This window comes from Bos indicus, chromosome 27 (genome assembly GCF_029378745.1).
Source record: "Bos indicus isolate NIAB-ARS_2022 breed Sahiwal x Tharparkar chromosome 27, NIAB-ARS_B.indTharparkar_mat_pri_1.0, whole genome shotgun sequence".
Taxonomy (NCBI): Eukaryota; Metazoa; Chordata; class Mammalia; order Artiodactyla; family Bovidae; genus Bos; species Bos indicus.
The window spans coordinates 14,863,771-14,889,454 of record NC_091786.1 but is presented as its reverse complement, the minus strand read 5'-3'; the positions used below and the strand labels follow the sequence as shown (position 1 = coordinate 14,889,454).

The following is a 25,684-nucleotide window of genomic DNA, read 5'->3' as shown; positions in this document are numbered from 1 at the left end:
TGACCTGCCTCTTGAGAAACCTATATGCAGGTCAGGAAGCAACAGTTAGAACTGGACATGGAACAAGAGACTGGTTCCAAATAGGAAAAGGAGTACTTCAAGGCTGTATACTGTCACCCTGCTTATTTAACTTATATGCAGAATACATCATGAGAAACGTTGGGCTGGAAGAAGCACAAGCTGGAATCAAGATTGCCAGGAGAAATATCAATAACCGCAGATATGCAGATGACACCACCCTTATGGCAGAAAGTGAAGAGGAACTAAAAAGCCTCTTGATGAAAGTGAAAGAGGAGAGTGAAAAAGTTGGCTTAAATCTCAACATTCAGAAAACCAAGATCAAGGCATCTGGCCCCGTCACTTCATGGGAAATAGATGGGGAAACAGTGGAAACAGTGTCAGACTTTATTTTTGGGGGCTCCAAAATCACTGCAGATGGTGACTGCAGCCATGAAATTAAAACACGCTTTTAATAACTTTCCTTGGAAGGAAAGTTATGACCAACCTAGATAGCATATTCAAAAGCAGAGACATTACTTTGCCAACAAAGGTCTGTCTAGTCAAAGCTATGGTTTTTCCAGTGGTCATGTATGGATGTGAGAGTTGAACTGTGAAGAAAATTGAGTGCCAAAGAATTGATGCTTTTGAACTGTAGTGTTGGAGAAGACTCTTGAGAGTCCCTTGCACGGCAAGGAGATCCAACCAGTCCATTCTAAAGGAGATCAGCCCTGGAATTTCTTTGGAAGGAATGATGCTAAAGCTGAAACTCCAGTACTTTGGCCACCTCATGGGAAGAGTTGACTCACTGGAAAAGACTCTGCTGCTGGGAGGGATTGGGGGCAGGAGGAGAAGGGGACGACAGAGGATGAGATGGCTGGATGGCATCACCGACTCGATGGACGTGAGTCTGAGTGAACTCCGGGAGTTGGTGATGGACAGGGAGGCCTGGCGTGCTGCGATTCATGGGGTCGCAAAGAGTCGGACAAGACTGAGAGACTGAACTGAACTGAGGTCCATCCATGTTGCTGCAAATGGCATTATTCCACTCTTTATGGCTGAGTAATAGTCCACTGTGTGTGTGTGTGTGTGTGTGTGTGTGTGTGTGTGTGTGTGTGTATACCACATCCTCTTTATTCATTCCTCTGTCACTGGACATTTAGGGTACTTCTATGTCCTGGCTATTGTAAATAGTGCTGCAATGAATATTGGATTGCATGTATCTTTTCTAATTATGGTTTTCTCCAGATGTATATGCCCAGGAGTGGGATTGCTGGATCATATGGTAGTGTGATATTCAATATAAGTGTTACATTCAGTTTGCAGATGAGAAGTTTGAGGCTCAGAGATATTAAATAACTAACAAGTGTCACATAATCTCTAAAGGGTAGAGACAGAATTGAAAGCCAGATCTGCTCAACTTAGGCTCATTCTCCGTCCGTAACTGTCGGTATCCCCATGTTATACAGGTCATGATCAACTATCACTGCAAACGGACATAAACAGGTCAGGGAGGTATCAGAGAATTCATACCCCACCCCCCACCCCATTTCATAATTCTTGAAATGAATCCAGAAATCTGGCCCAGTATGAATCACCCATGTTCACTTCATGAGAAAAGTGTCCCTAAAATGCTAAGAACATAAACATGACAATATAATATAGTGAAGCTTATGACAGAGAATCGGCTCTAATGTTGAATAAAGGAGACCTTTGGGCATATTCCTCTGGGTGGGGAGACACTGACAGAGTTCTGTGGAGACGGCTCCTCTCAGTGTGAGGAGTTACACGCTGTGATTTCCTTGGAAAGGGCCGGGCTGTGTTTTTCTGCAGGTTTTGCAGTCACTACTGTCTTTTAGTCTCAAGGACAAAGCACCGTCATTAGGACAAAGCACCGTCATTAGTTAACTACCGGAGCTATTGACTCCCTTTTCTTCAGTAAACACTGCTGGCAGGTTCTTTCTGTTGCCTCCTCGCAGCCATAGTAACCGTTGTTGGGTAATCCATGGTTGCCAGACTCCTCAACTGAAGTGAGAGTTAAAAAAAAAAAAAACCTAATGTCATATCCAGGACAAACAAGAAAAGTCCTTTCACCCACACCAGACTCTTTTATAGCTACGGTGTCTACGGTGTAGAATTTGTATGCCCTCATCTGCCCCTTTCTACTGCTTGGCAAAGTATAGTTCACATGCAGAGATCTGTCTGTGTTTAGAGAATAGATGGAAAAACAGTGATCAGAGATATTGCCCAAAAGATGCTTGTTGGGCCAGAATAGGCGAATGAATCCAGTTAATCCCCACAGCTGCCTTAAAGGTAAGTACTCATGTGGTTCCCATTTTACAGATGAGAAAGCTAAGCCCCGGTTGAGTCAGGGTGGAGCTGGGATTTGAACCCGCCATGAGTGTTCCTGATTGGCCTGCCTTCAGTTTGGTGTACATGTCATCCGTGATGTGTGTTCATTTCATTGCCAGCTAGCTTTCTGGCTCTGGAACCTATTCTCCTTCACATAGAACATACAGATTTTGAGGAAAAGGGTAAAACCAAGGCAGACTTTCTCCTGCTGGGAGAAAGGGAGGGTTCCCTGCAGATGAGGGAAGTAAGGAGCCGCGTTGCCGTTTCAGCTGCAGCTCCCAGCCAGGGACCCGCCATACGTCACTGACAGACCCTGTAACAGTGAACAGCTGGAATCCAGTCACACGCAAACATTCAAAATCCACTGCTGTGGCGTGACAGTCTGTCAGGACGCTTTATAAGTGAAGAGACAGTGTGGAAACCAAAGGAAGACAGTCTTCTTATAAAGTTATGTTTATTTACTTCAGGGGCTCTGGTACCCAAAGTGGGTTCTCCCAGGGGCCCTTCCTGTGGCAGTGTGTTATTCCCCTGCAAGGAATTCATATTATAATTAGGAATATTATTGTATTTTATATAATAATATACCTGTGTATTATATTGTATGTATTAACATACTAAGAATAATATTTTAATTGAACTGTTAGGACCTTATTGAACCCTCAGAGGTAGGTTAACATTCTTAAGCATGTAAAGAGGTCTTATAAATCCACACAGAAATAAAGAGGAACAACCCCACACAAAAAAGAAATAAGCCATTCACAAAAAAAGGAAATAAAAACTGCCCCAGACTATAAGAAGATAGACAGTCTTGTTCATCATAAAAATAATTTAAAATAAGTGAGATGCTATAGTTATGTACTAAACTGTCAAACCAACAACAGATTTAAAACTCAGTGCTGACCACAAGGAACTCTGCTTAAAGTTATGTGGCAGCCTGGGTGGGAGGGGTTTGGGGGAGAATGGATACATGTATATGTATGGCTGAGTCCCTTCATTATTCACCTGAAACCATCACAATATTGTTAATTGACTATACCCCAATACAAAATAAAAAGTTAAAAAAAAACAACTCAGTAGTGTTCAGAGTATGAAAAAAAATAGAGTTTATATACTCTGTAGTGAGAGTATACATTTGGTTCAGTTATTACAAAAGAGCATTTTAGGAAAAAAAAAATGTAACCTTTAAAGAGGTAGATACTAGACAAATATTCATGTACATACAAACACACTTACAGAAATGCAAATGTACACACACACTGCATATTTTTTGACTCAGTAACTAAATTTTCAGGAATGTGACCTATGAAGAGAAACTCAAAAAAGGCAAGAAGCAGCTGCACAGCGCTGGAGAGGCGAGTGACTGAGGAGATACCCCATGGCCAAGGTCAGTAGCGGTGGCTGTGAGGAGATACCCCACATCCAAGGTAAGGGGCAGCGGCTGCGCTTTGCTGTAGCAGCCATGAAGAGATACCCCACGTCCAAGATAAGAGAAGCCCAAGTAAGATGGTAGGTGCTGAGAGATGGCATCAGAGGGCAGACAGACTGAAACCACAATCACAGAAAACTAACCAATCTAATCACATGGACCACAGTCTTGTCTAGCTCAATGAAACTATGAGTCATGCCGTGTAGGGCCACCCAAGACGGATGGGTCATGGTGGAGAGTTCTGACAAGATGTGGTCCATTAGAGAAGGGAATGGCAAACCACTTCAGTATTCTTGCCTTGAGAACCCCATGAACAGTGTGAAAAGGGAAAAAGATAGGACACTGAAAGATGAACTCCCCAGGTCGGGAGGTGCCCAATATGCTACTGGAGATCAGTGGAGAAATAACTCCAGAAAGAATGAAGAGACGGAGCCAAAGCAAAAACAATACCCAGTTGTGGATGTGACTGGTGATAGAAGCAAAGTCTGATGCTGTAAAGAGCAATATTGCATACGAACCTGGAATATTAGGTCCACGAATCAAGGCAAATTGGAAATGGTCAAACAGAAGATGGCAAGAGTGAACACTGACATTTTAGGAATCAGCGAACTAAAATGGACTGGAATGGGTGAATTTAACTCAGATGACCATTGTATCCACTACTGTGGGCAAGAATCCCTTAGAAGAAATGGAGTAGCCATCATAGTCAACAAAAGAGCCCAAAATACAGTACTTGGATGCAATCTCAAAAATGACAGAATGATCTCTGTTCATTTCTAAGGAAAACCATTCAATATCACGGTAATCCAACTTTATGCCCCGACCAGTAATGCTGAAGAAGCTGAAGTTGAACGGTTCTATGAAGACCATTTAGAACTAACACCCTTTTAGAACTAACACCCAGAAAAGATGTCCTTTTCATTATAGAGGACTGGAATACAAAAGTAGGAAGTCAAGAAATGCCTGGAGTAATAGGCAAATTTGGGCTTGGAGTATAGAATGAAGCAGGGCAAAGGCTAACAGAGTTTTGCCAAGGGAACGCACTGGTCATAGCAAACACCCTCTTCCAACAACACAAGAGAAGACTCTACGCATGGACATCACCAGATGGCCAACACTGAAATCAGATTGATTATATTCTTTGCAGCCAAAGATGTAGAGGCTCTATACAGTCAGCAAAAACAAGACCGGGAACTGACTGTGGCTCAGATCATGAACTCCTTATTGCCAAATTCAGACTTAAATTGAAGAAAGTAGGGAAAACCACTAGACCATTCAGGTATGACCTAAATCAAATCTCTTATGATTACACAGTAGAAGTGAGAAATAGATTTAAGGGACTAGATCTGATAGAGTGCCTGATGAACTATGGACGGAGGTTTGTGACATTGTACAGGAGACAAGGATCAAGACCATCCCCAAGAAAAAGAAATGCAAAAAAAAAAATGGCTGTCTGAGGAGGCCTTACAAATAGCTGTGAAAAGAAGAGAAGTGAAAAGCAAAGGAGAAAAGGAAAATATACCCATTTGAATGCCGAATTCCAAAGAATAGCAAGGAGACATAAGAAAGCCTTCCTCAGGGATCAGTGCATAGACAAAAACAATAGAATAGGAAAAACTAGAGATCTCTTCAAGAAAATTAGAGATACCAAGGGAACATTTCATGCACAGATGGGCTCAATGAAGGACAGAAATGGTATGGACCTAACAGAAGCAGAAGATATTAAGAAGAGGTGTCAAGAATACACAGAACTATACAAAAAAGATCTTCACGACCAAGATAATCACTCACCTAGAGCCAGACATCCTGGAATGTGAAGTCAAGTGGGCCTTAGAAAGCATCACTATGAACAAAGCTAGTATAAGTGATGGAATTCCAGCTGAGCTATTTCAAATCCTAAAAGATGATGCTGTGAAAGTGCTGCACGCAATATGCCAGCAAATTTGGAAAACTCAGCAGTGGCCACAGGACTGGAAAAGGTCCATTTTCATTCCAATCCCAAAGAAAGGCAATGCCAAAGAATGCTCAAACTACTGCACAATTGCACTCATCTCACATGCTAGTAAAGTAACACTCAAAATTCTCCAAGCCAGGCTTCAGCTATATGTGAACTTCCAGATGTTCAAGCTGGTTTTAGAAAAGGCAGAGGAACCAGAGATCAAATTGCCAACATCCGCTGAATCATGGAAAAAGCAAGAGAGTTCCAGAAAAGCATCTATTTCTGCTTTATTGACTATGCCAAAGCCTTGGACTGTGTGGATCACAATAAACTGTGGAAAATTCTGACAGAGATGGGAATACCAGACCACCTGATCTGCCTCTTGAGAAATTTGTATGCAGGTCAGGAAGCAACAGTTAGAACTGGACATGGAACAACAGACTGGTTCTAAATAGGAAAAGGAGTACGTCAAGGCGTCACCCTGCTTATTTAACTTCTATGCAGAGTACATCATGAGAAATGCTGGGCTGGAAGAAGCACAAGCTGGAATTAAGATTGCCGGGAGAAATATCAATAACCTCAGATATGCAGATGACACTACCTTTATGGCAGAAAGTGAAGAACTAAAGAGCCTCTTGATGAAGGTGAAAGAGGAGAGTGAAAAAGTTGGCTTAAAGCTCAACATTCAGAAAACTAAGATCATGGCATCCAGTCCCATCACTTCATGTCAAATAGATGGGAAAACAGTGGAAACAGTGGCAGACTTTATTCTGGGGGGCTCCCAAATCACTGCAGATGGTGACTGCAGCCATGAAATTAAAAGATGGTTACTCTTTGGAAGGAAAGTTATTGAAAAGCAGAGACAGTACTTTGCCAACAAAGGTCCATCTAGTCAAGGCCATGGTTTTTCCAATGGTCATGTATGGATGTGAGAGTTGGACTGTGAAGAAAGCTGAGTGCCGAAGAATTAATGCTTTTGAACTGTGGTGTTGGAGAAGACTCTTGAGAGTCCCTTGGCCTGCAAGGAGATCCAACCAGTCCATCCTAAAGAAGATCAGTCCTGAATATTCATTGGAAGGACTGATGTTGAAGCTGAAACTCCAATACTTTGGCCACCTGATGCGAAGAGCTGACTCATCTGAAAAGACCCTGATGCTGGGAAAGATTGAAGGCAGGAGGAGAAGGGGAGGACAGAGCATGAGATGGTTGGATGGCATCACTGACTCAATGGACATGAGTTTGGGTAAACTCCGGGAGTTGGTGATGGACAGGGAGGCCTGGCATGCTGCAGTCCACGAGATCTCAAAGAGTCAGACACGACTGAGCAACTGAATTGAAACTTAAAAAGATAATCTTTTAGAAATCAGGGAAATGCAAATGAAATACGATGGGATCCATTTTTATTAGAGAGGCACCAATTCAAAGCTTGGCCATACAAAGCATGGATGAGGTGGTAGTGACACACACACACCCTCTCATTTGTTCACTGGTGGAGCCTGATTGTGCAGCCACACTGGTCCAGTTTAACAGTCAGTTCAGTTCAGTTCAGTCGCTCAGTTGTGAACGACTCTTTGCGACCCCATGATTCACAGCACGCCAGGCCTCCCTGTCCATCACCATCTCCCAGAGTTCACTCAAACTCACGTCCATCGAGTCAGTGATGCCATCCAGCCATCTCATCCTCTGTCGTCCCCTTCTCCTCCTGCCCCCAATCCCTCCCAGCAGCAGAGTCTTTTCCAATGAGTCAACTCTTCACAAGAGGTGGCCAAAGTCCTGGAATTTCAGCTTTAGCATCATTCCTTCCAAAGAACACCCAGGGCTGATCTCCTTTAGAATGGACTGGTTGGATTTCCTTGCTGTGCAAGGGACTCTCAAGAGTCTTTTCCAACACCACAGTTTAAAAGCATCAATTCTTCAGCGCTCAGCTTTCTTTATAGTCCAGCTCTCACATCCATACATGACCACTGGAAAAACCATAGCCTTGACTAGATGGACCATTGTTGGCAAAGTACTGTCTCTGCTTTTCAATATGCTATCTAGGTTGGTCATAACTTTTCTCCCAAGGAGTAAGTGTCTTTTAATTTCATGGCTGCAGTCACCACCTGCAGTGATTTTCGAGCCCCCCAAAATAAAGTCTGCCACTATTTCCACTGTTTCCCTATCTATTTCCCATGAAGGGATGGGACCAGATGCCATGATCTTCATTTTCTGAATGCTGAGCTTTAAGCCAACTTTTTCACTCTCCTCTTTCATTTTCATCAAGAGGCTTTTTAGTTCCTCTTCACTTTCTGCCATAGATCTTAAAATTAAAAAATGTGCTTTCTCTATGATCACCAATTCTCCTTCTTTGAGTCTCCCCAGAGAAGCATTTGCACATGTATGCAAAGAAGAGATCAAATTCAGCATTGTTTGTCTCAGCAAAAAACTAAAAAGAGCCCAGATACACAGCAGTAGGGAATTAACTCAATAAACAGTGATTTGTCCTTATTATGGAATTGACCCAACAGTTACAGAGAGGGTTCCAGAGCTTCATGTGGGAACATGGAAATAGCTCCGGGATTTGCTGCCGAGTGAATACATACAGCATGTGAGCATCTGCGTGCCACTCCTAGCCTCGTAAATAGAAACCATACACCACTATATACTTTATTTAGATACATGAAAATATATGTAAACACACTGAAAAAAAGGAGGTTAGCCATTAACCAATTACAGTAGTTATCTCTATCTGAAAGACAATGACTAGAACATCACTGTCTAGTGACCACTTGCTCACTAAAATGACTAGTTGGTCATTCACGGGGACTTTGGTCATAGCTGTACTGTTTTAAGTTTTTACCAAGTGCATGTGTTGGCTGATTGCATATGCAGTTTAAAAATATTTGAAAGAATGATTGCAAAGCTTTGGCTACGCTAGTATTTATGGAGGCATTACTTGGAGTAGCGAAAATTTGGAAATAACCTAAATGTCCAGCAGCAAGAAATATTTCATGGGATATCTCATGACGGATTACAACACAACCATCCAAATAATATTTACAAATCTGGTAAATAACAGACGGGGAATGTTCACAGTGATTGTCAAGGGGAAAAGGCAGATTAGCCAACAGTGTGTACATTATTAAATACCTGTTGACTGATGAGTCCAAAGCAGGCATGTCAGATCACAAGATGTGAGAGTGCTAGCCAAAAAGCTTTTTGAAGTTTCATTCAGACCAAAGTCAACAATATCGGTGATTGAAATGATGATCCCCAGTAAGGTGATGGAGTAACGGAGGCCTAGAGAAATTGAGGAGGAAGAAAGTGTGGCCAGGCAAAGTGGAGGATGCCCATGAAGGGCTAATGGCACCACACTGGGGATGGGCTCATCACAAGTGCTCTTTGTTCAGGACCCTTCCGGAGTCCAGGATCAAGCTGGGGTCAGCCCAGCTGTACCCTGATCTGCCGTTTCGCCAGATGTGATTAGTCTGGGGGTGGTCTGGTCCCCTTCCTCTTCCTACTGGAGGATCTTTTCAGAGTAGAGGGTGACCCTCCCCTTCCCACTTTGCTGGATGCATGCATGCTCAATCACTCAGTCGTGTCCAACTTTTGTAACCCCATAAACTGTATAGCCCGCCAGGCTCCCCTGTTCATGGGATTTCCCAGGCAAGAATACTGGAGTCGGTTGCCATCTCCTCCTCCAGGAGTTCTTCCTGACCCAGGGATGGAACCCGTGTCTCCTGCATTGGCCGGAGGATTCTTTACCACTAGTGCCACCCGGGAAGCCCTCGCTTGGCTGGACAGTAACATGCCTCCCAGGTGTGACACCATGGCACACAGAGCCCCAGGCCACCTTTGAGGGCAAAGCTAGGTGGTTGACACCTACAAGCCCCGTTCCAGTGGCTCATCGAGAAACGGCTCATCTTCATTCAGTCATGAAAACTGTCACACAATATGGCGAGGGCCCCCTTTGAAAGTCAAAATTGAATGTTAGCAATTCTGTTCACATAGCAGAATTAGTCAGAGAGAAACCATTCAATGGAATAGATTTTACATTAAGAAAAGGAACAGAAAAAAAGAAGAGAGAACAGAGAAAAGAGGTGGATGGGAAAGAAGAAAGAGAGAGAGAGAGAGAGAGACTATAAATCTAGAGGAAAAGACCAGAGAGGTCTCCATAGTCACAAATGATGATGCTCTTCAGGTTTAACCATGCCCCTCCCCCGCCGCCTCCCCCCAGCAGCACTGGAACTTGAGTGAGCTAGTGTCCTCCGAGCTGGTGGGGGGTGGGAAGAGCTCATCTTAGCAAGATGAGCTAAGGGGACAGAGAAAGAGTCCAATTTGAAAACGCAGATGGAAAGTAATCTGGGTCCTAAGTGCCAGCAGCTGTGGTTAAAACAATTAAGCAACCAATCAAACAATCAAATCGGCATCTCAGCATGAGTCTGGGGCTAGAGTTCAGTTCAGTTCAGTTCAGTTGCTCAATCGTGTCCGTCTCTGCGACCCCATGAATCGCAGCACGCTAGGCCTCCCTGTCCATCACCAACTCCCGGAGTTCACTCAGACTCACGTCCATGGAGTCGGTGATGCCATCCAGGCATCTCATCCTCTGTTGTCCCCTTCTCCTCCTGCCCCCAATCCCTCCCAGCAGCAGAGTCTTTTCCAATGAGTCAACTCTTCACATGAGGTGGCCAAAGTACTGGAGTTTCAGCTTTAGCATCATTTCTTCCAAAGAAATCCCAGGGCTGATTTCCTTTAGAACGGACTGGTTGGATCTCCTTGCAGTGCAAGGGACTCTCAAGAGTCTTCTCCAACACCACAGTTCAAAACCATCAATTCTTTGGTGCTCAGCTTTCTTCACAGTCCAACTCTCACATCCATACATGACCACTGGAAAAACCATAGCCTTGACTAGACGGACCTTTGTAGGCAATGTAATGTCTCTGCTTTTCAATGTGCTATCTGGATTGGTCATAACTTTTCTTCCAAGAAGTAAGCATCTTTTAACTTCATGGCTGCAATCACCATCTGCAGTGATTTTGGAGCCAAAAAAAATAAAGTCTGACACTGTTTCCACTGTTTCCCCATCTATTTCCCATGAAGTGATGGGACCAGATGCCATGATCTTCGTTTTCTGAATGCTGAGCTTTAAGCCAACTTTTTCACTCTCCACTTTCACTTTCATCAAGAGGCTTTTAAGTTCCTCTTCACTTTCTGCCATAAGGGTGGTGTCATCTGCATATCTGAGGTTATTGATATTTCTCCCGGCAATCTTAATTCCAGCTTGTGCTTCTTCCAGCCCAGCATTTCTCATGATGTACTCTGCATAGAAGTTAAATAAACAGGGTGACAATATACAGCCTTGACGTACTCCTTTTCCTATTTAGAACCAGTGTGTTGTTCCATGTCCAGTTCTAACTGTTGCTTCCTGACCTGCATATAGGTTTCTCAAGAGGCAGGTCAGGTGGTCTGGTAGTCCCATCTGTTTCACGATTTCCCACAGTTTACTGTGATCCACACAGTCAAAGGCTTTGGCATAGTCAATAAAGCAGAAATAGATGCTTTTCTGGAACTCTCTTCAATTTTTCCATGACCCAGCGGATGTTGGCAATTTGATCTCTGGTTCCTCTGCCTTTTCTAAAACCAGCTTGAACATCTGGAAGTTCACAGTTCACATATTGCTGAAGCCTGGCTTGGAGAATTTTGAGCGTTACTTTACTAGGGTGTGAGATGAGTGCAATTGTGCAGTAGTTTGAGCATTCTTTGGCATTGCCTTTCTTTGGGATTGGAATGAAAACTGACCTTTTCCAGTCCTGTGGCCACTGCTGAGTTTTCCAAATTTGCTGGCATATTGAGTGCAGCACTCTCACAGCATCATCTTTCAGGATTTGAAATAGCTCAGCTGGAATTCCATCACCTCCACTAGCTTTGTTCATAGTGATGCTTTCTAAGGCCCACTTGACTTCACGTTCCAGGATGTTTGGCTCTAGGTGAGTTATCATACCATTGTGATTATCTGGGTGGTGAAGATCTTTTTGTATAGTTCTGTGTATTCTTGACACCTCTTCTTAATATCTTCTGCTTCTGTTAGGTCCATACAATTTCTGTCCTTCATCGAGCCCATCTTGGCATGAAATGTTCCCTTGGTATCTCTAATTTTCTTGAAGAGATCTCTAGTCTTTCCCATTCTGTTGTTTTCCTCTATTTCTTTGCAATGATTGCTGAGGAAGGCTTTCTTATCTCTTCTTGCTATTCTTTGGAACTCTGCATTCAGATGTTTATCTCTTTCCTTTTCTCCTTTGCTTTTCACTTCTCTTCTTTTCACAGCTATTTGTAAGGCCTCCCAGACAGCCATTTTGCTTTTTTGCATTTCTTTTCCATGGGGATGGTCTTGATCCCTGTCTTCTGTACAATGTCATGAACCTCTGTCCATAGTTCATCAGGCACTCTGTCTATCAGATCTAGGCCCTTAAATCTATTTCTCACTTCCACTGTATAATCATAAGGGATTTGATTTAGGTCCTACCTGAATGGTCTAGTGGTTTTCCCTACTTTTTTCAACTTAAGTCTGAATTTGGCAATAAGGAGTTCATGATCTGAGCCACAGTCAGCTCCCAGTCTTGTTTTTGCTGACTGAATAGAACTTCTCCATCTTTGGCTGCAAAGAATATAATCAATCTGATTTCGGTGTTGACCATCTGGTGATGTCCATGTGTAGGGGATAGAGTAGAGGAAGAATTAATGTGGGGAGAGGGAGGCAGAACAAGGAAGAAGTTATTTCTGATGCAGGAGGTGAACTTCAGGTGCTGGGAATGATTCTAGAAACTGTGAGCTTGTGAGTTCATTTCTTTTTAAAATTTATTTATTTTTTTGAATTTGGAGGATAATTGCTGGACAATGTTGTGTGGGTTTCTGCTGTACAACAATGGGCCTCAGCTCTAAGTATACACGTACCCACTCCCTCCTGAACCTCCTTCAATTCGTTTTCTTTCATTGCTCATTTTTCCTCTGCTGTTTTAAAATCTCTTTCCCCCTTTCTGCTTTTATACCTGCTTGAAGTAGTTATCCTCCATGAAGGGGACAAACGGTTTCGAGTCCCTCCTTGGTTTCATAACAGGTGGCGCCTTGCATGGGAAGAGGCAGGTGGGCTGGGAGAGAAGCTGTTTGGCCACGGTCTGCAGACTTGGAGAACTGCAGCCCGGATATTTGGGAGGACTGGTGAGACCTGCATGCCAGCTTCAGAGATCAGAATAACACCTTGCTTTGTTTCTGTGGTCAAGCTTGCAAACATATTTAAAACTTATCTGGGTGATTTGTCAATGGATTTACTCAAACAGGTTACGTCCTAACTCTAAGTAAGAATAGGTCTGTGCCTTTGAGCAATACTGACACCCAGTGTTGGAATTTTTAGAACTGAAAGGGAGGAGGAAGAAGAAATGCTAAATATAACTGCTCTCATTCACTGAAGTTCACTCCACCAACTGAGGTTCAGCAAGGCTAAGTGTTGATGGACTGGTCCTGTCTTCTTGTTCTGCACAAGGCTCACAACTCAAAAGCCAATGTGTGTGTCAGGGGTAAATTTTGGGAATTGAGTGTCCTTTTTTTTTTTTGTAGAAAAGATTGTTTAGAGGCCAAAAAGTATTCAGTAAGTAGGATACTAATTTTTTTGGTTTTCAAAATTAGTGTTTAACTTGTTGAAGATTACAAAAATTTAAACATAAGCTATTTCTCCCTTAAGTGTTTAAGTTCAACTTCCAAACCTCATTGTTTTATTTATTAGTACAAGTAACATTCTCAACAATCATACCGTCAACTGAAAGAACAATGCACCACGTAAGACCTGTGAGTTTCAGTTTTTTTCAGGGACCTTACTGAGGGTTAAGCCCAGGAAACAGCCTCTCAGTAGCTCAGAGGAACTGATCTAAAGGGGTAGGGGAGGAGCCAATGTATATATGAATTTTTTTTGGCTAGGAAAATACATGTAGTCAAACGTACATCTTTTTTTTTTTTTAATCTATTTATTTGGCTGTGCTGGTTCCTAGTTGCAGCCACATAGGATCTTCCATCTTTTGCGGCATGCAAATTCTTAGTTACAGCATGTGGGATCTAGTTTCCTGACCAGGGATCGAAACCGGGCCCCCTGAATCGGGAGCACAATCTTAGCCACTGGACCACCAGGGAAATCCCCATTCATACATCTCGGTAAAAGATGACTGCTTATCTCTCAAAGAGCAGACATCTCAGATTAATGATCTTTGTGCTTTTCTGTGTTTGGGAAGATACAAGAATCTGGAATCATTGGAATTCTTCCTGTGATACGCATCTTAATTGTCTGTGGACTCCTTTATCCAAAGCACAGAATGCCTCATTCTGATTTTCTCCATCCTGAATTCCCACCAGGGTGCACAGTCAGTGGGCCACTTCGAGGGTCGTGACTTAACCTTTTATACACCTGGGTGACGAGTGACGCTGTTCTTTTCTTGTTGTTCACAATATCCACTATTTGGGAAAATCTGTCAATAAGCATATGCATATATATGAAGTGAAGTGAAGCAATTTAAATACTTAAAAAGAAATCTGAATATTAAAGAAGTGGGACAACGCTCTTATATTTAAGGAAGCTAATTATGTTTTTCATGCCTGTGAGTGTGCGCGCTCAGTCGCTCGGTTGTGTCTGACTCTTTGCAACCCCCTGCGAGGCTCCTTATCCATGGGATCCCCTCAAACGCTGTCATTTCATTTACAAATTTATTATATTCAGATGTCTTTTTGAGCACGTCTAATGGAAAACCCTTTCCAGATATCTTATAATAACTTTTAAACATCAGATAAAGCAAAAATATGCATGACAGTTTTTTTAAGTTACTTAAATGACTCAAGATTTGTTTCAAACTGAAAATAATTATCTTGTTCCTTTCCAGTTAAAATGGTAAATCTTGAACAGATGGTAAGTCATCTTTTATCGTGGTGTTCTTAGATTCGTCAATAATGCTTCTACTGACATTGTCTCCCTTCACAAGACCTCGTTAGCTGTGAATTAGTGCTCGGAGGTGCTTCCCAACTTATTTTCACGTTGTCACAATTTGGCGCTTGCCATGGGCATTTGCCATCTATCTCTACAAGGATTAAGTCTTGTGCTGCTGCAGTGCTGACCTTCAACACCACCTGCAGGAATTCAGGGAGGAGAGCAGAAATGTGCCACTCCGTGCTCAGGGAGAAACTGGCAGGACAGGTCTTCAGATGGTCAGATATTCTCAGGAGCTGATTTTATGACCCCAATTCTTCTATCTCCTCCTGAGAGGGTAACAGGCAGGAAGGCCAGGGGTCTCCAAATGGACGAAATAGCCTGCAAGTGTCAGACATTTTTCTCTCTCTTAAGTGACAGGAGGAAACAAACTAGCGATATTTTTTCCTTCTCTATACAAATTTAAAAGGAGGTTTCTCTTAAAATACTGTGTTGCCATAATGACACCTGGTTTCGGCTGAAGTTAACTATTCTCAAACCTAGAGATAACCAATGCCTTTTTCTTATGGAAATATTTGTCTTAAGCTATGCTAATGTGCTATGCATTTACCCCAGACTCTGTCTTCAAGTCCATTCCGATTCCCCTTCTTGGCTCAGAACCTACTTGACAAACCAGTTATGTTATACTCAGATATTGTTCCCCTAATCTATGTAAATGAAACTATTTGTATGGTGGTCTGCCCTTCTTCAAGATTCAAGTTAATCATTTTATGGCCCAAGATAAACCATTTGGTGCCAAGATTATCCCAAAATGCATCTTATGGGTAAGGGGCCTGGTGCTATTCTAAATTTTAAGACGTTCCTTTAGTTCATTAACAGGCTGCTAGCTGGGAGTCGGACACGACCGAGCCACTTCACTTTCACTTTTCACTTTCATACATTGGAGAAGGAAATGGCAACCCACTCCAGTGTTCTTGCCTGGAGAATCCCAGGGACGGGGGAGCCTGGTGGGCTGCCGTCTATGGTGTCACACAGAGTCGGACACGACTGAAGCGACTTAGCAGCAGCAGCAGCAGCAGCAGTGACTATATAAGATCCAGCTGAAGACTAGCAGGGGGCTACTCTTCTGCCCCCTTCTGATGCCTATGTCAGAAGCTTTCTCTATCTCCTTTATACTTTAATAAAATTTTATTACACAAAAGCTCTGAGCGATCAAGCCTTGTCTCTGGCCCCGGATTGAATTCTTCTCCTCTAGGGGCCAAGAATCCCGGTGTCTTTGCGTGATTCAACAACAACCTTTCACTCCTATCTAGCAAAGCACTAAAATCCTTCTGTTAGTCACTGTTTCTCATGACTAGCAGAAGCTTCATGAGACTAGTAGAAACTTTTTGGAAAAATATGTGCCTGATTGCACGTATTTCCCCTTTACCAAAATCACATATATGCTGTCCTCCCGCCAACCCCCTGCATCTTTGGAACAGTTTCTTAGAGCTATCTGAGGTGCTGTCTCCTTGTTTCCAGTCTTCATTCTGCCCCAAATAAAACAACTCACAACTCTCACTTTGTGCTTTTTTTTTTTTTTTTTAAAGCCGACAGTATCATAGCCCGCATGGCAAATGCTGACATTTACTCAACTACTGGGGTCCATGGAGAAGCTTCTCTAGGCTGGAAGTGACTGCCCAGCCCCGCCTGACCTTCTTCTGAAGCTGAGGGTGCCGTGACCATCCCCAGGAGCCCACCAGCAGCCCCGTAATAAGCTGCGGTGCTCTCCCTGGCTGGAACCTGGCCCTGGTTATGGGCCTGAGTGTGGACTGAAAGCAAAACCTTAAAATGAGAATTATCACAGGTCACACTTCAAAAAAAGGAGATTATAATTTCTGTCATTTGGAACAAACGAGTTACCAGCCTTTCAAAAGTAGTAGTCAGATTCCACACTAGCATAGTCACAAAACTACTCACCCTATACTCAGATGGGCACAGAAAAGGTGCTTCTCTCTGGCTCGTCAGATATTCTTTAGGAGCCCACCCCTACAGGGCAATAGGAAAAACCAACTACAGTCTGCTTAGAATGAATGAACTTACTCTGGTGAACTTAGTCTGTCTGCAATAATACAAACTGCATGGAATTCTCCAGGCAAGAATACTGGAGTGGGTGTGCTGTGCTGTGCTTAGTCTCTCAGTCGTGTCTGACTCTTTGCAACCCCATGGACTGTAGCTCGCCAGGCTTCTCTGTCCATGGGGATTCTCCAGGCAAGAATACTGGAGTGGGTAACCATTCCTTTCTCCAGGGGATCTTCCCAACCCAGGGACTGAAGCCAGGTCTCCCATTTCTCCTGCGTTGCAAGTGGATTCTTTACCATCTGAGCCACCAGGGAAGCCCATAAACTGTCCCAGTTTCAGAAAAATGTTCAGTGCCTTTAACAGAAATGCTCAGGCTCTCAGTTTCTACTATCTTCCCTGGTTCTTCAAGATGATTCCTGTGTCCTGGATGGAGTGACCATTATAACTCATCCTCCATATGGGACACTTTAAAAACACAGACACACACACTGGTACAACAAGCTGAACGTATAAAATAGCACAACACTTTCCACAGCACCACCCACTGCTCAGGGAACCACTGTTAGCAGCCTCTTTCCAAACATGCTCACTGCAGATGTGCAAACAGAAAGAAACCCGAGACTTGCAGGTGATACTTTTGTAATTAATAAATAGAATCACAATATGCCCCTTATCCTATATGATGTATAACCACACATGCCAGGCCAACTCGAGACATGTTTGAGATAGAAAAGAAGCATTAGAAGCATGTGTGCTCAGTTGGGTCTGTCTCGTTGCGACCCCATGGACTGTAGCCTGCCAGGCTCCCCTGTCCATGGGATTTCCCTAGCTAGAATACTGAAGTGGGTTGCCATTTGCTTCTCCAAGGGGTCTTCCTGACCCAGGGATGGAAGCTGTGTCTCCTGCATCTCCTGCATTGCAAGTGTATGCTTTACCACTGAGGAGTGCCATTAACAGGTATTCTGGGATGACAAGCATGAAGGGGTGAAGACATATCCCTGGTAATGGAGGAGAGGCATGGCTCTTGTGACCTCATGGCAGAAAGACTGATTGCATCCATTTTGTGTCCTTTATTTACACACCAGTTTATGCAACAGAGTGAGTGGATGGGGCCCCCTCCTGCCCTGGTCCCTCTGGTGGGCTCCTAGCCTCATCTGGCCCTTTGGGGTGTTATGTTGCAGCCCACACTGGAGTCTGGAGACCTGGTCGTTTTCTCTGATCTTGATGTCTGGAACCCCCAAGGCTTTTCTGAAGTGACCTGAGATCTCTGTTGATGAGTGGAATCCTTAGCATGGCTGCATTCCCTTCTGGTGGCATGTAGGACAGTTGGGCTTCATCAAGCCACAGGCAGGCCCAGGGCATCCAGGGCCTTGGGTTCTTCTGTCACCCGCTTGCCATTACCTTGCACCATTTGGAAGTAGCGTTGAGCGGAAGGATGGTGTTCCGCAAGGATCTGGAGCTTCCCCTTCCTCTGCCCATGTGGCCGCTAAAATCTTGGCTATCTTTGCCCACACACCAAAGCTGAGTTGAAAAATATGGAGACAGAGTTTGGAGAAAATAGGAGGGTATTTTAGAACGCAGTAGGCTCCTGCCTCAAACCTGTGCCCCCCTTCCATGAGGAACTGGGGGGATTATACAGATGAGGGCTTGCAGTCAGGGGTAGGTGATGAGCAACAAAGTTGTAAGGATCTTGTATTCTTCCTCTTGCGTTGGTTGGCATAAGGTAGCCTGGTAGTTGGGGCCAATCTTGTATTCTTCCTCTTGCGTTAGTTGGCATAAGATAGCCTGGTAGTTGGGGCCATTGTCTTTTGGGTATTGTACCCTGACCTTCTTTCTGTAAGGCAAAGACAGAAAAACTACAAGGAGTGGTCTGCAAAGAGGGTGCTATAAAGCACCAGATACAGAATGTAATTAGCATAGAGGTCAAGGATAGTACGGCTTCCCTGATGACTCAGTGGGTAAAGAACCTGTCTGCAATGGAGACACAGGTTTGATCCCTAGGTCAGGAAGATCCCCTGGAGGAAGAAAGGCAACCCGTTCCAGTATTCCTGCCTGGAAAACCCCATGGACAGAGGAGCCTGGTGGGCTATAGTCCACAGAGTCAAAAAGAGTCAGACTCGACTGGGAGAATGTAGCTCGTGGAGTTAGGGGCAGAAAAGCAAACTTAGTTACAGACAATGGGTCAGTTACAGTAAAAACTAGGAGTGATCAGGCCTGCTCATTGTTCTCTTTACCCTCTTTGTTCTCAGGAAAGAGAAGAAAAGCTCATTCCTCCTTTTTTCCTTTTCACGGCAACACCCAGAGATGTGGATTTCCAACCCTGAGGTTCCAGCTTCCCTTCAGTGATCTCGGCGTTTCTACAGCTCCCCTCTTCCTAAGAGCTGGTCCGGAGAGAAAAGGCAAACCAAAGCCCCAGAGCTTGTCCTCCTTTACCTCCTTCCCTTCCTCCTGCAACCCTTCAGTTCTGGAAAGGACAGGCACTGGGCTTCCAATGTCCTCCTTGTCACCGCATCCTTCTGCCCAAGGATTACAGCGCAACCAGCTTAGCTGTCACAGAAGGATGGGGGTGGGTGCAGGTTCTCTATCTGTGTGGAAAACGATCTGGGTCATCTAATTTGGTTTTTGACCTACTAAAAATAATTAAGAAAAGCCTCTCTCTCCCAGTAGAAATCCGTTTTCAAGCTGACTATGTTACTGCCAACACAAAGATGGTCAGTGTGGAGCAAAGCTGTCTTCTGAAGTAGACGTCTGCCTTTCTCCCCAGGCACTCAGCTCAGGCTGTCAAAGGGCACGAGCCTTGAGTAGTCACCGTGCAGTGCTGGTAGCACCAGGGGACACCCCGGCCTGACACACTCTTGGGCTGTTTTATGGGCGACTTAACAGCCTCTGGGGTCAGGACCGGAAAGAAGGAAAGAAAAGTGAGAAAGGGGGCTCCCGCCGCCCACATCACTGTTGCTGTTGCAGCTCATCAAAACAAAAGCCTCAAACAGTTGTTGGAAAGTACCTTGAATGATCCCTTCATAGAAACAAGAGCTTCACAGTCAATTCTGGACACCTTGCAAACCTCCTCCACTAACTTTTCTGCTTGTCCTCCCTTTATCTTGCTTCTCCCCGCAGCTGAGTTTCAGATCCTATTTCTCTTGGATTTGACTCCTTCTTCCAGTGTTTGTGAAAATCAAGTCCTGTTCCCAGAGGCTCGGGAAAAGGCTCAGACTCAGTGGGGGGAGGGCCCAGTCAGCGCATGGAAGAAGCACAGGATTTGGGAGAAGGTAGACCCACATCTCAGGTCAATGGATGTCTGACCTACAAGCATTTACTTAATCTGAGACTCAGTTTCCCTATCTGTAAAATGGGGTTAATATTATCTACTTAATGGGCTGTTGTGGGAATTAAAATATGCTCCTGGGTGTGATATCATCTCTCTGTTGGAGAGACGTATTGCTTGGACAATCTCAGCCTTCCTCAAACCATGCAGTTGCCTGCAGGTGTCACATCTAGGCTCTTTTGCTGATTTTTTTTCTTCCTGGCCACTTCCTGTAGAGTCTCAGAAATAGACTTTAAATTTATTCTTGGGAAGAATTGCTTTTACACCTAATTTCATGTGTAAGAGTTGATTAACACGTTTAAGTGCAAAGAGCTCAGGACCATGAGTTCAAAAGCCAGCCAAAAGCCCCAACCGATATTCTGACTTTGAGAAAAATCACCCAACTTTCTGGAGGTGGGTTTCCTTGTGGGCAAGTGGAGGCTTAGGACCAGGTGGTTGCTGAGGTTCCTTCATCTGTGACATGCTCCGATTTTGTCTAACGTTTAAGAATGCAGCTGGCTGGTGTTTTTACCTCCAGAATGTTCTCTAGCCAGCAGTTTGGTCACTGACTCCTCAGTCTTGCTCTTTACCAACTCAGATTCCTAGTCCCCAGCCCTCAGCTCCCAGGTCCCAGAGTCCCTTCCATAGGCTGTATACTCCAAGTTCCCTTTTCAGTTCAGGCTTGTAAGGGAGATTATACTAACAAGAGCCAGCAGATTCAGCTGAAAGAGGAGGCTTGTGGCTCCCCATTATTCTGAGGCTCTTCCTCTCGTTTTCTTTTGTATAGAAAACAGTGTTTCACATTTTTCCTGCTTGATGCTCCAATGACATTTGACAGCTGTCCTAAACAGAGGCACCTTGGATCTTCCAAGACACCCATTCAAGACATTCTTTTAGGGCTTCCCTGGTGGCTCAGTGGTAAAGAATCTGCCTGCCAATGCAGGAGACATGGGTTCAATCCCTGGTCTGGGAGGATCCCATGTGTCATGGAGCAACTAAGTCCACGCACCACAACTGTTGAGCCTGTGCTCTAGAGGCCGGGAGCCACACCTGCTGCAGCCTGTGAGCCCTAGAGCCCGTGCTCCAAAACGAGAGAAGCTGCCGCAATGAGAAGCCCGTACACCACAACGAGAGAAAAGCCTTCACTTGCCAAAATTAGAGAAAAGCCAGTGCAGCAAAGAAGATCCACCACAGCTAAAGATAAATGAATAAATAATTTTTATAAAATACATTATTTTAAACAGTAGCCAGATTCACAGTGCATTAAAGATTCATACTTTTTTGGGAACTTTTTATTTTTTATCGGGGTATCAGTTCAGTTCAGTTCAGTTGCTCCGTCGTGTCCGACCCTTTGCAACCCCATGGACTGCAGCACACCAGGCCTCCCTGTCCATCACCAACTCTCAGAGTTCACTCAAACTCATGTCCATTGAGTTGGTGATGCCATTCAACCATCTCATCCTCTGTCATCCCCTTCTCCTCCTGCCTTCAATCTTTCCCAGCATCAAGTCTTTTCAAATGAGTCAGCTCTTTGCATCAGGTGGCCAAAGTATTGGAGTTTCAGCTTCAGCATCAGTCCTTCCAATGAACACTCAGGACTGATCTCCTTTAGGATGGACTGGGTGGATCTCCTTTCTGTCCAAGGGACTCTGAAGAGTCTTCTCCAACACCAGAGTTCAAAAGCATCAATTCTTCAGCACTCAGCTTTCTTTATAGTCCAACTCTCACATCCATACATGACTACAGGAAAAAACATAGCCTTGACTAGATTGACCTTTGTTGGCAAAGTAATGTCTCTGCTTTTTAATATGCTGTCTAGGTTGGCATAACTTTCCTTCCAAGGAGTAAGTATCTTTTAATTTCATGGCTGCAGTCACCATCTGCAGTGATTTTGGAGCTCAAAAAAATAAAGTCTGCCACTGTTTCCACTGTTTCCCCATCTATTTGACATGAAGTGATGAGACCAGATGCCATGATCTTAGTTGTTTGAATGTTGAGCTTTAAGCCAAAATTTTCACTCTCCTCTTTCACTTTCATCAAGAGGCTTTTTAGTTCTTCTTCACTTTCTGCCATAAGGGTGGTGTCATCTGCATATCTGATATTTCTCCCGGCCATCTTGATTTCAGCTTGTGCTTCAATCCAGTCCAGCATTTCTCATGATGTACTCTGCATATAAGTTAAATAAGCCAGGTGACAATATACAGCCTTGACGTACTCCTTTTCCTAATTGGAACCAGTCTGTTGTTCCATGTCCAGTTCTAACTGTTGCTTCCTGACCTGCAAAGAGGTTTCTCAAGAGGCAGGTAAGGTGGTCTGGTATTCCCATCTCTTTCAGAATTTTCCACAGTTTATTGTGATCCACATAGTCAAAGGCTTTGGCATAGTTAATAAAGCAGAAATAGATTTTTTCTGGAACTCTCTTGCTTTTTCCATGATTCAGCGGATGTTGGCAATTTGATCTCTGGTTCCTCTGCCTTTTCTAAAACCAGCTTGAACATCTGGAAGTTCACAGTTCATGTATTGCTGAAGCCTGGCTTGGAGAATTTTAAGCATTACTTTACTAGCGTGTGAGATGAGTGCAATTGTGTGGTAGTTTGAGCATTCTTTGGCATTGCCTTTCTTTGGTATTGGAATGAAAACTAACCTTTTCCAGTCCTGTGGCCACTGCTGAGTTTTCCAAATTTGCTGGCATATTGAGTGTAGCACTTTCACAGCATCATCTTTCAGGATTTGAAATAGCTCCACTGGAATTCCATCACCTCCACTAGCTTTGTTCGTAGTGATGCTTCCTAAGGCCCATTTGACTTCACATTCCAGGATGTCTGGCCTAGGTGAGTGATCACACCATCATGATTATCTGGGTCATAGTCAATAATGGGGTATAGTCGAATAAAAATGTTGTGATAGTTTCAGGTCAACAGCAAAGAGACTCAGCCATACATATAGATGAATCTATTCTCCCCCCAAATCCCCTCCCATCCAGGCTGCCACATAACACGGAGTGGAGTTCCATATGCTATGCAAAATGGTAATGATAATAAATGCCAGATCCAAAATCAGGAAAAAATAAAAAGATTCATATAGTGATGTCCCAACTAGTGTCTCTTTGTCAACATGTCTCTGTCTTAGAAAAGCCTCCACATGGCACTGTCTCCAACAGACTACTGAATGGCTTGAGAGCTCCAGCTCTGGCTTCAAAGCTAAGACGGATGAGAACCTACTATGTGGTACTAAGAACACCACTCAGTGCTCTGTGGTGACCTAAATGGGAAGGAAATCCAAAAAAGAGGGGATGTATTTAAACAGCTGACTCACTTTGCTGCATAGTAGAATGAACACACCATTGTAAAGCAATTAAAAAAACAACACCACCACAAACTAAGAGAAGATGAAGTCACAGGCCAGCCAAGCTTCTTCAGGTTGCCTGCTTGTAAAATGACAAATGCAGTCATGAGAATGACTGTTATAACTCCAGTATTTCCAGTCATTATAGAACAAAATGAGGTAATCTAAGCCATGCCATTCAAAGTGAGGTCTAAGGTGCAGCAGCATCGCCAGCCATCATCCGGGAGGTTATTGGAAATGCAGAATCCCAGGCCCCACCCCAGAAAAATTGAATTCAAGTCTGCATTTTAAGAGGATCTACAGATTTCCAAAGCATGTAAGTGTCTGAAAAGCCCTGAGGTAAACTACCTTGAGGGCTTCCCAGGTGGCTCAGTGATAAAGAATCCACCTGCCAATGCAGGAGATGAGGGTTCAATCCCTGGGTCAGGAAGATCCCCTGGAGGAGGAAATGATATTCTAGTATTCTTGCCTGGAGAATCCCATGGACAGAGGAGCCTAATGGGCTACAGTCCATGGGGTCTCAAAAGAGTCCAATACAACTGAGCAACTTGAGCACATGCAAACTACTCTGAGGGACTTCCCTGGTGGTACACTGGTCAAGAATCCACGTTCCAATGCAGAGGATGCAGGTTCAATCCCTCATCAGGGAACTAAGATCTTACATGCCACAGGGCAACTAAGCCAGAACACCGAAATGAAGATCCTGTGTGCCACAACTAAGACCCAATGTAGCCAAAAATAAATGAATAAACAACTTTTAAAAATATAAATAAACTGCCTTGAAAAATTAGAGGAACTCTGTGTTGAAAGATCGAGGATTCACATTGCTAGCTCTTCAAGTAAACAATATCTTCTTCTAGGAAGATATTGTTACTTGTGCTTTAGACTCTAACATGACAGAGACAAATATAGGAAGACCTTCCTCTCTTTCTCCTTCCTTTCAGTGGTAACATGTAAAGCTGCAAAAAACTGAAAAACTTAGTGCAGGCAAGGAGAGAAACAGGAGGTTCCCTTGGGTGGAAGAAAGAGCTCACAGACTTGGGAAGGGATAAGGGAGAGAGAAAGATAAAAACTTCTGGCTGAGAAGTTTCTGAGATTAGTGACATTTAATGAAATTTTGCCAAGTGGTTGATGACTTTGCTCTCACTGCTTTTGGAGTTAGATTTACAGTTCTTTTGGATGTAGTACAGCAGGAAGATGGGTCGTAAAGTGATAGAAAGAGTCCCAGAATTTTCCAGGATTCACATGTAATCTCTCCATAATTCTACTTCTTAGGCCACCAGTTTGCAAGGAATAGTGCTGGGAAAATATAAAAATGCGACGTTCAAATATTTTTAATGTTCACAGATACATTGGATGTCATTAATCCAATGATCTCACATTACAGATGAACATCCTTTTGTCCAGGGACTCCAAGGTCATGCTCAAAACACAAAGAAGAGACAGGCTCAGATGCTGGGCCATACCCTTGACAGTCATCACAAATAAAGTAACACTGCCACAACAAAACCTGAGGTCTCAGTTCTTCTGAAAACTTGAAAGCATAGATATATCTGGTCTTGTGCACAGCTTGGGTGGAAACACAAAGCTATCTGAAAATTACCAACTCCCATGAAACTCCCAGTTGACACCCCATCTTTGCAGATAGGCGAAGTGGTTGTGAAGGGCAGGCGGCTAAGAGTGAAGTGAAGATGCCAGTGAAGTGAAGATTCCTACCCCGCAAGGGGGCTGAGTGCCCAGGAGCTCTTCCATCTCCACCAGAATCATCTTCTTTCTCAGTGCTGGGCTCTGAGCCCTGCAGGGACTTCTCCAGCAGCACCGAGGGCGTGGTGGCCAGTGCTCCCAGCAACACCTCCTTTCTCTGCAGCGCTCCGTTCCTGGGCTCCCAGAAGCAAGCTACATCCTTCCACTCTCCTTAGTGACTGTTCTGGAAGGTTTGAAAGGGTCGTACTCAGATGCGCTGCTTCAGTGATCAGAGAACATCCATCTGGCCCAAACATTTCTCTGCTTCATGCCAGAGCCCAACTCAGGCGAAACCTACTTTTCCTCCCAGAAACGGGAAGTGGAAACCCTGGAGGAGTTGGAGGAGAGGCTGGAGGCTGGGGGAAGTGGAGGCCAGGGAGAGTGGTTGCCAGGACTAGTGTTGGGGTGAGGGCCGATGGGGCACTGGCCAGGGTCGGGGAAGGGGCAGTGGGGTCTTCAGAGTGACAGTCACTGAGGGGTAGCCCTGCCTGAGGTCAGAGACTGAAGTGGTAAGGACGGATTTTATTTATTTATTCTTTTGATGGATTGAGGGCAGGAGGAGAAGGGGACGACAGA

The 25,684-nt window shown here is 44.1% G+C and overlaps 1 long non-coding RNA gene across 1 annotated transcript; it reads left to right on the top strand.

Moving 5' to 3' along the window:
- Positions 1-1,313: 1,313 nt before the first annotated feature.
- Positions 1,314-25,684, top strand: LOC109553575 (uncharacterized). The gene is made up of 3 exons (XR_002180071.2): positions 1,314-2,310; positions 3,641-3,733; positions 18,966-25,684. It is a non-coding gene; the product is annotated as an uncharacterized lncRNA (long non-coding RNA).